At 43.2% G+C, this 9,389-nt stretch overlaps 1 protein-coding gene across 8 annotated transcripts in view; it reads right to left on the reverse strand.

Annotated features, from left to right (window-relative positions):
• MBNL2 (muscleblind like splicing regulator 2) overlaps positions 1-807 on the reverse strand; it is a 149,749-nt gene extending 148,942 nt beyond the window's left edge. For 3 of the 8 annotated variants that reach the window (XM_017643459.3, XM_017643460.3, XM_017643457.3), the window contains exon 1: positions 579-806. The gene's annotated coding sequence lies outside the window, so the exon portion shown is untranslated. Of the gene's footprint in view, positions 1-578 lie in introns of all 8 variants that reach the window. The other 5 variants (XM_017643461.3, XM_017643462.3, XM_017643463.3 and 2 more) reach the window with 3 other exon arrangements.
• Positions 808-9,389: the final 8,582 nt, after the last annotated feature.

Below are 9,389 nucleotides of genomic sequence, written 5' to 3' on the forward strand. Positions count from 1 at the left end.
CTACAGTATCGAAAACTTGTCAGAAAGGTGCCTCTTGCTAGCCTGTTAAAAATGTGCTTTTGAAACTCAAAGCCGTGGCATTACAGGGCTAGATAGATCCCTCATTTCTAATAAATAGACATATTTTTGGCTAAACATTCAATCGACGATTATTCACCATTTAGGTTTTTTTTTCCCCCTTAATTACAAGTCTGTGTTCAAATAGCAGAATCAACGTAAACTTTATTTATTTGGGAGCTAGCTACGGCCGTATGAAAATTTTCCCTAACACGAAAATAAGAATGCTCCCGAGAATTCAAATGGTTTTTGTTGAGTAACAAATGGATCCGTTCTTTGAATAAAAACTCGTGTTATGCCTCACCCCAAAGAGACGGCCTAGATTCAAGCTTTGCCATTTCTCTTTTATCAAATCAAAATGTTACGTAAAACTCCAGGGTCCCCAGCAAGTATCACATTTGAATTAGTGGAATCCGGTTTCCCTGGCTTCCCTAAGCAGCACACATGGAATGCAGCATACTGCAGCAAACTCTTTAAACAGTCAAAAAAAAAAAAAAAACGAGGGAGGGTGATTCTCCTACCTTGTTCAGCTCTGCCTCTCCCTCCCTTTTACTGTAACCCCGGGAACATCTGGCAGAATCCAGCGGCCCAGGCTTCTCGGCTGCATCATGAGGAAGAAATTTCCATGTAAATAGTTCTCATCCCCTGTTTATTGTACTCTGAGAGCCGTCTGCCGTATCTGGAAAATTTTGCCTTCAGATGATGAAGCAAAGACAGTGTAAACTCTGTTGCTGTAAAGCTGCAGTCCTTCCTTCCGACAAATCCCTCCCAGCCGAGGGCAGCCAATCCCCAGCCAGTTCGTCAGCCCTACTCGTCTGAAACTGGCCCTCATAGGATGACTGACACAGCAACACGGCGCTTGCAGTGTGTGAAAACAGTGCATCCATACTGATGAAAGAGGAATTTCCCTCTCAGAAGAAAGCAATCATAGCACCAAGACAAAGTGGCACATAATTGGCAGAACAGGGAAAGGGGTAGCTCGAGAAAACACCCTTGCCAAGGGCAAGCCCAAAGCTGGCGGCTGCACTGTAAATACTTTTGAAAATACAAAACTCTGCAGATTCAGAAGCAATCAGGGTTGTATTTGAAACTGAAGTCGTTATCATTTGACAAAGCACACACACACACACACACACACACACACACACACACACACACACACACACACACACACATGTATACACTTAAAGGAAAAAACATTCAACGTCTGCCATGGAAATTAATACCTTACAAAACATTTACATATGATTTCCATTAGTGAGGAAGGATGTGTCAGCCCAAGTGCATTCAAAATCAAAACATGCTTTCACCCTGCACACACAGTTTTCCTGTATAATATCTGTTGTTGCAGTGGTCAATTACTACAGCCTGTATATATTTCAGCTAAGTTTTCAGACCACGGGGAAAGTCAATTAGGGAATTCTGAACAAAAAAAATACCAGTATCTATACGTTACTCTGTCTTCCTGGCAGGCACCCGTGCGAAGATTAGGCATGCCTTAATTTAATCCTAAGGCATTTAGGTGCCATTTGATAAATACTGTGCGTTGGCCCATTTTGTCATTCATGAAGCAGCGATTACAGGAAAATGTTTACTACTCAACACACATGGCATCTGATTCAAGGAGCACCATCAGGTGCCACTCCACGAAGGATGGAAGAGGGGCTGCAGTTCCCTGAGATGCAGGGAAAGAGGAATGAAAAGGTAAGTGCAGGTGATTCTTTTTCCCCCAATTAATAGTCTCCTATGTGCTTTGAAAAAAAAAAACATATGTCATTTGAGAAACACAAAAAGCATACACTTTCTTTTCATTTAAGCACAACATTTTGAAAAGAAAAAATTAAATGAATACAAAAAATAAACCGATTACATGACCAGTCCAGGGCAGGAACCAAGCCCCACTCATCTGAAGGGCTGAATCGAAGCACCATTGTTGAGAAGCAACGAGTCAGTGCATCTATAATGAAGCAACAGTTGGGGTGGAATGAAATGATTTCTTTTGAGTTTGTCAACTGCATTTTGAAAAAACGATGTTTCGTGTGATTTGTGGGCTATTTCTTCAATAGAATACCATGCTTAATCACCCTCAAATTTTGTATTTATAATGATAATTACAACATTTTCCATCCCAATGTTGACCTATCACATGCTATAACTTTGAGGCTTTTGTCTACTATCCTTTTTCTAGAAACTTACATGACCTCTGTAGTCACACAGGTAGAAAATGATGTTTAAATATGTCAATATACCTAATATTATACTGCATGTCACTGGACAGCCACAGGTTTATGACTCCCCTCTTCCTGATCTCCCTATGATTCTGACTTTGAAACTGCCATTCCCTTAATTTCATTACTGAAATTTAAGTCATCTTTGACTCATTCTCCTATTTTCATTCAATGAAACTAGCTCCTGATTTTTCCTCCTAGTTAGTCCAGAAATCTGGCCTATTACTTGGATAAAACAAATGCTAACAAGTCGGTTTCTGGCATTCAGGCCTACCAGGTTCAGCCCTCCTGTTGCCAGACAGGTTTTCCTGTCATGTACAGTCATGTTCCTTTCATACTCAAATTCTTCTCTCTATGAAATCCAAATTACAGACTTTTAAGGGCCTTCATAATCTGGCCCCTCTTTCTCTATTCAACTTTTTCTATGCTGTTTTCTGAAATGAACATCCTTAGACCTGACTCCCAAGAGCGTCCCTTAACAGAATCTTATCCAACCTCTAAAGCTCAGCCTGAATCCCCTGTGATCTCTTACGGCTTCCCTGTTCACATCATCTTCTCTGATGGTCTTTGCCTCTAAAAGCATTCTGTACTGTTCGTTTTACCAGACCATGAAACCCTTAACAATGACGTTCTCATCCCATCTCAGAAGGGAAGTTTTGTGTAGTATATTAATTAAGATAATATAGGTAAAAAAATAAAACAACTGTTCAGTGGCTGGCACCTGATAAATGCTCGCTGAATGACAGCTATTTCTACATTTTCAGTGCATTGAGTAAGATTCCACGTGTAACTTGCAGATTTCATGGTTCCTACCTCAAGAATTGATATCATATCCACCCAATTATATAAGTGAAAAACCTGGCAAAATTCTTGATCCTCCCTCTCCAACCACCACATGAGATCCATTATCAAAGCCTATCAAGCTTAGCACCTAAATGTTTAGAAACCTTTCACTTTGCTCCAGCTCCACCAGTGAAGTGGTCCAAGCTCTCAGTATTTTTCTGCCATGAGGACTGAAACATACCCTCAGCTGGTCTCCTTCAGTCCTCTTTCTGTATATCAGCCAAAAATAAGAATTCAAAAACAGTATTCTGATGATTCTACACTCCTTTGCTTAAAGTCTTTGCAATGGACTAAATTGTGTCCCAGAAACTCACATGCTGAAGCCCCAGTATTTGGAGATGAGGCCTTAGGGAGATGATTGAGTCATGAGGGTGGGGCCCTAATGGTGGGATTAGTGCCCTTATAAGACTTCAGGGAGAGAGAGATTTTCTCTTTCACAGTCAAGTGAGGACACAGCAAGAAGGCAGTCGTCCGCAAGGCTGGAGAAGAGATTTTTTTTTACCAGAGCCTGACTATGCTGGCACCCAGATTTCAGACCTCTAGCTTCCAGAACTGTGAGAAAATTATTTTCTGTTGTTTAAGTCACTCACTGTATATAGTATTTTGTTATGGCACCTTGAGCTACTCTAACGTTTAAATATCTTTGGGTTGCTCTTGGAAAACAGATGGATGTTCTGAACATAGCCTGTGCTATCTAGTCCCTGTCTACCTACCTCTCTAGCCACATCAGAGGCCACTTCTTCAGGGACCTCCTGCCCACCCCCCAACTTGCAAGATGAGTTTAGGCCCACCTGTTGTTTTCCTCACAGCCCTGTGCATGCCAGACAGTGCTTCTCAAATTTAATGTGCATGCACATTCCCCAGGGATCTTGTTAAAATTCTCTCTCAGTAGCTCTTGGGTAGATACTGAGATTCTGCTTTGCTAATAAGCTCCCAGATGGTGCTGATGCTCTGGTCCATGGACTACTCTTTGAGTAGCAAGATTTTATAGATGTTGTTCACTATATAGGGTTATGGGATACATTTATTTGGTTAATTTGTTATAGGGTATGGGATACATTTATTTGGTTAATTGCTGAAGATCTACCTTTGGTTAATTACTGAAGATCTACCTTCTCAACCAGCTTAGGGTGTCAGAAGTTGCTATTGTTTCCTCAGCACCTCATCTAGTATGTGCCAGGCACCTGAGAGGGGATGCTCAATGATAAGTGTGTGTTGAATTAATGAACTGTCAATATAACATACTATTGTAGATCCAAGCCGGACTTTTCTTTCTCTTTCTCTTTTCTTCTCCTCTTTCTCTTCCCTCTCCTTCTTCCCCACCCTCCTCTCCTTCTCCTTCCTTTCTTTCTGGGACTCAATATTGAAAGTCTCGACGCTCTGGAAAGAAAGCTAATGTGTATTAAGTCATGTTATATGACACAGGAAGGAGAACAGGTGAGGAACCATACATAGGACGACTGTTAAGATGATGAACTATGTCCAAGTAACAGAGGTGGCCAGAGGGGTTAGAAGGCAACACTTCTGATTTTCCCAAAGAAAGTTGTCAGTTATCTTTTGTAGGTTGAAGAATTCTGTAACTCCATCCCTTCCTCTTGACCTCTAGGCCCAATTCTTCACTTGAATGTACCAGAGAGAACTCATTTTCACCTTGTCCCAAACTGAAATCATTTTTATGCTATTGAAATACATTTTTCTTAAGTTCTCCACTTCAGTGAATGGAACCACCGTGCCTCTCTCTCACCACCGACATCCGAATGCACCCAAGGCCTACAAACTCCTCCTGAATCCGTGCACGACCCTCCATCTCCCCTGTATGTCCCTAACTCAGGTCCCTCACCTTGTCTGTCCTTACCTCCCTGCCTCCAGTCTTGCCCCTCTTCTTTCACTCTGCTCCCCATGCCTTGGCAAAACTGATCTTTTAAAAACACAAATCTTATAATGCTATTATCTGCATAAAATCACTCAATGACTTACCATCATCTTCAGGATAAAAGCCTTGCCTAATTCTGGGGTATTTTCTCTCACCTGGAACTCACTTTCCTCCTACTTCATACCCAGTATTACTAAAACAATTTTAATCCCGAGAATGTGTTATGCCCTTTCTAATTTGGAGCCTGGATTCCTTCTGTATGAAACACCTTTTATTCCTTTCATACCCATCTAACATCTTCCCATCCAGCCATACTCAATGTCCACATCACTTCTTCCAGGAAGCCTCCCTTGAACACTATGACTTCCCTGGCACCTTGACATTTTATTCCTCATAACAATTACCACAGTCCATTGTAAATATGTCTTCCTTCTTTATGTACTTCACTAGTCTCTGTGAGAGACATGAGCGTGTCTTTCTGGCTCATCAGTTCATCTCCAGTACCTCGAACATGCACTGACATAACAAGAGATGCTTGCTAAATAGTTGTTGAATGGCTAAATGGACAAACTCAAAAATAGCACTAATAATAAAGTGGCAAAGACAAATGCAAGAATCCAAGAAAAAACTGATAGCCAAGCTAGAGAGACGATGTAGTCTCTCCATTTAAAAAAAAAAAAACTTGGACTAGAGAAAGAAAGAGAAACAATATACAAGCTGAAAGGCATAATGCAGTTATGAGATCACTGTTGTTGGAAATGCAGAAGTTAGCAAGCTCACAGGCAGGAGGAAAATTAATCTCTGGTGACGTTTAAAATGGAGGCGATTTCCATAGAAACAAAGTCTTCCATCGAGTGGAAAAGGATAGGTGCCCTGGAACAGATGGAAATATTGACTTTCCAGAAGAGATGGCTAGAAAGGAGGGGATGGCTGTTTACAGCAAGAGAGAAATCAGATAGGAAGGCAAGTTACAGATAGGCTCATTCTCTGTCAGTATAATACTACTAGCCTGTACTTTCTCACTTAGTCGCGTAGTATACCCAGCACCGTAGAAACCGTACGGGAAGCTCCCAGTGGGCAGAGACCACTCAGGAAGTCTTTCTGGATCCTCCACAGTGCCTAGCACGAGGCAGTGACCAATAATTTTGGTTGATGGATTTTCACTTAGGATTCTTGAGGTACTTTTTCAAAAGACTGGCAGTTTCTGTTTTGTTTTGAATGTGTGGCTTGTTGAAAATGCAGCGGGGAATAGAAACTTATCATTATCAGAAGAAAATTACAGTGTTTTCAATTGAATTTATCACACGACAGGTGAGAGAGTTCCTAAATTTTCTCTGTAGGTCCCCCCAAAAATTAGGACTAATGTTTCTGGGTTAAGGAAGATATAGTGAAATAAACTGAATATAGCCGGTAAAGGACGTACTGTCTGATAAATCCTACCTATGGAACATGGTACATAAGAAATGCTCAGTATGTGTCAGCGACTCCTGCTATTGTCATCAGCAGTGTCATCAGCCAGCAGAGGTTCCAGAGTTCTAGAGAGTTCACTGGAGGGTGTTTACTCTCAAGTAAAAAAAGTGGCGATGGATTTAAATAGAGATTTCCAAATCTGTGATTTGTGGCAGTCTTGCTAGTCAGTTTTTTGTCTTTTGTTTTCCACTGTGCTAGTAGGCCAAAATAATACCTAATTGTTTTATTTATTAAGTAATGAGGTCCTAGCCACTTAGTAAGTATGCGTATTTTAACAACGGTCGGTAGTAGCTGTTTGAAATGTTAACACAAAAAGTTGAAAGGAAAAAATGGTATTTTTATGTCATTCTTAAATCACCCCAATTAGTTATTCATGGAGTGTGAGTGCCTATTGGACGCTGCATACAATTCTCAGAGCTGGAAATCAGATAGGAACCACGACTCATTTCCTGCTCCACATTGATTTTTGTGTGGTACTTGCTTTTCCTTAGCAACTGCTGAAAATTCAACTTTGCCAAGATAGATGACATCATCGATCAAGAAGGTAGAGTGAGTGACTCTAATAGTGAAACTGAATTACCTTGAATCAGTAGTTTGCACATTGCTGACAAATGTTGAGCATTGCTGCGTTTCCCCTGGAAATATAAAATATCCGTGGAACTTTGGTGAGTTTACTGCAGTGTCCCAGGGTGACTCGTGACCTGTAGCACTTTGGGAATCATGGCACTAGGGTAAGGGTCCCAACAGGTTGCCCCCCATCAACTGTCTCATCTTTTCTGGTGTGATAGTTGCATCTGGCCTCCTGTCCTGTGGCCCCAGGACATCTGAAGTTGCAGAGAGAGAAGGTCAGGTCAGCGACTGCTCTGTGTGTCCAACCCTGAAACTGAGGTCATTTGAAAACAAGCTTCTGAGATGTTGGTGAAGCCTGTGGTGCCCCTGGATTTCAGATGCTTGTGGGCCACAAAAGAAGAATGTGAACAGACATAGAGGATGCTGGCGCTCCCAGCTGTTCGTGTGCAGGGGAGCCTGCCCATGACCACTGCCTTGTGGGGCCTTTGCACTGGAAGTGAGTGCAAAGGGGAAGAAGAGTGAGTTTTTTTCCTCTTACCCCTTTCCATTAAAACCAACCGTATCTTTTGCAGCTCATCCCCACTGTTCCCCCAGGCTAACTGGGGTATCACCCTGCTTCCCTCAAATTTACTGTTGTGCTTTGTGTAATCTGACCCTTCACCGATAATACAGGATGAGTGTCCTTGAACCCTTTCTCCATTTCCTCATAAGAAAGTGGTGTTTCTGAAAGAGAAAGGAGCTCCTTTCCGGAGGTGGCTGCCATGCTCTCCCGTGGGATTACTTGAATGATTTTTTTCCACCTTTATGACCTCCTGCCCATCTTCTGAACGAGGGGTCCAGTTGGACTGGGGTCCAGTGGCAGTTGGGTGGAAGGAGATCCAGCTCGGTCTACCCGTCCCTCCTTTCCCCAGCATCTCCCGCCTTCTGGCATAACATACCATCCCTGCACGTCTACTGCTTGTTGTCCGTTGCCTCCCCTAGAAGGTAAGCACCCGATAGGCCGGGGAGGGGGGGGGTGCCTATTACAGTGCCTGACACATGGGACTCGTGATGAATATTAAATAGATGAATAAAATGGTGGGAGGAGCTGAAACCTGGTACGGGATGAGCAGGAGACTCTGTGAGAGACGCATGGCCAAGCCCCAAGCTGGAGGGCTCATCCTAAAGGGCTTCCAAGAGTCAGAGGCACATGTGTGAAAGCCAGAGAAGAGCCGAAGTCGCCCACTGGGAGCCCAACTTTGGTGCCACCCACCGGGTTGGCCACAGCAAAGCTGCGGTTTTATGCTTCACTGATGTTCGCGGAGCAGCCCAGACCCCTAGAAAGGGTCTTTAATGGAATGGGAATAACCTCTTTTTCAAAAGGTTCAGAAGAGTGTAGGTGTGAGAAACGAGAAGTCACTGGTGAGCTCAGGGGGGGATCCGCAGCGGCGGGAGAATGGGGCCCACTGACAGCTGAAGACGCGGCTGCCCGGGGGAAGGCGTGGGCTACATGTGGGAGATGAAGCACCAAGCGGGAGGATGGCAGCTTCGGTTACGCGCTGGCGCTTAGAAGGAAGTGCAGCTGGTTTGACGCGCTGCAGTATGGTGCTCCTCGACACGCCTCTCCACAGTGTTCCCTCCCGTCTGCATCTCTCGTTTCTCCCAGGACTGCCATCATACCGACCATCTATTTCTTTTCACTCATTTGGTTAGGATTTGTCAATGTTTTCTATATACTGGTTCCAACAGAGACATGGAAAATATAAGGATGAATGAGAACCAGACCTGCCCCCGAGACACCGAAGGATACACAAAAGTGAGGTCTGTGGATGCCAGTCTCAACATTTCATTCCCAAAGAAAAGGATCCAAAGCCAATAAGTCAGGGACGTGTTGGACTAACCGATTAAACACATGCTTTTACCAAAAGACTTCTCAGAACTTTTATTCTGGGAAAAAAGTCTCCGAGAAGAGGTATATTTTGCCACAGCTGAGAATTTATTTCACTAGAAACCCTTTTATTTCAAAACATCAAACCAGTATTGTGTTCCGGGGGATGCAATTTGGGGAACATTGGCCCAGATAAAGACTTCTTTCCTTTCTTGTTCTTCAGTCCATATCCACATCTGCTTATCTCTCATTCCACTCAGCATCTTTTATCTGATGCCATATCTTCCTACTTGATCAGGGTCCTCAACTTTACCCACAACTTGTGAGGCATCTACCATGATTCAGTGCTACTTTCTGTTCATTTCTTGGAAGCAGTTACCTGGAAGTCCCTGTAGCCCCAAGGGTAGCATGACTGGACCAGACCTGCACACCCTCCTCCCTCAGTCAGATCTCAGAGACCATTTGCCTCGGTTTTTCTGGC

The sequence above is a fragment of the Manis javanica genome, chromosome 9, assembly GCF_040802235.1.
Source record: "Manis javanica isolate MJ-LG chromosome 9, MJ_LKY, whole genome shotgun sequence".
Lineage (NCBI taxonomy): Eukaryota > Metazoa > Chordata > Mammalia > Pholidota > Manidae > Manis > Manis javanica.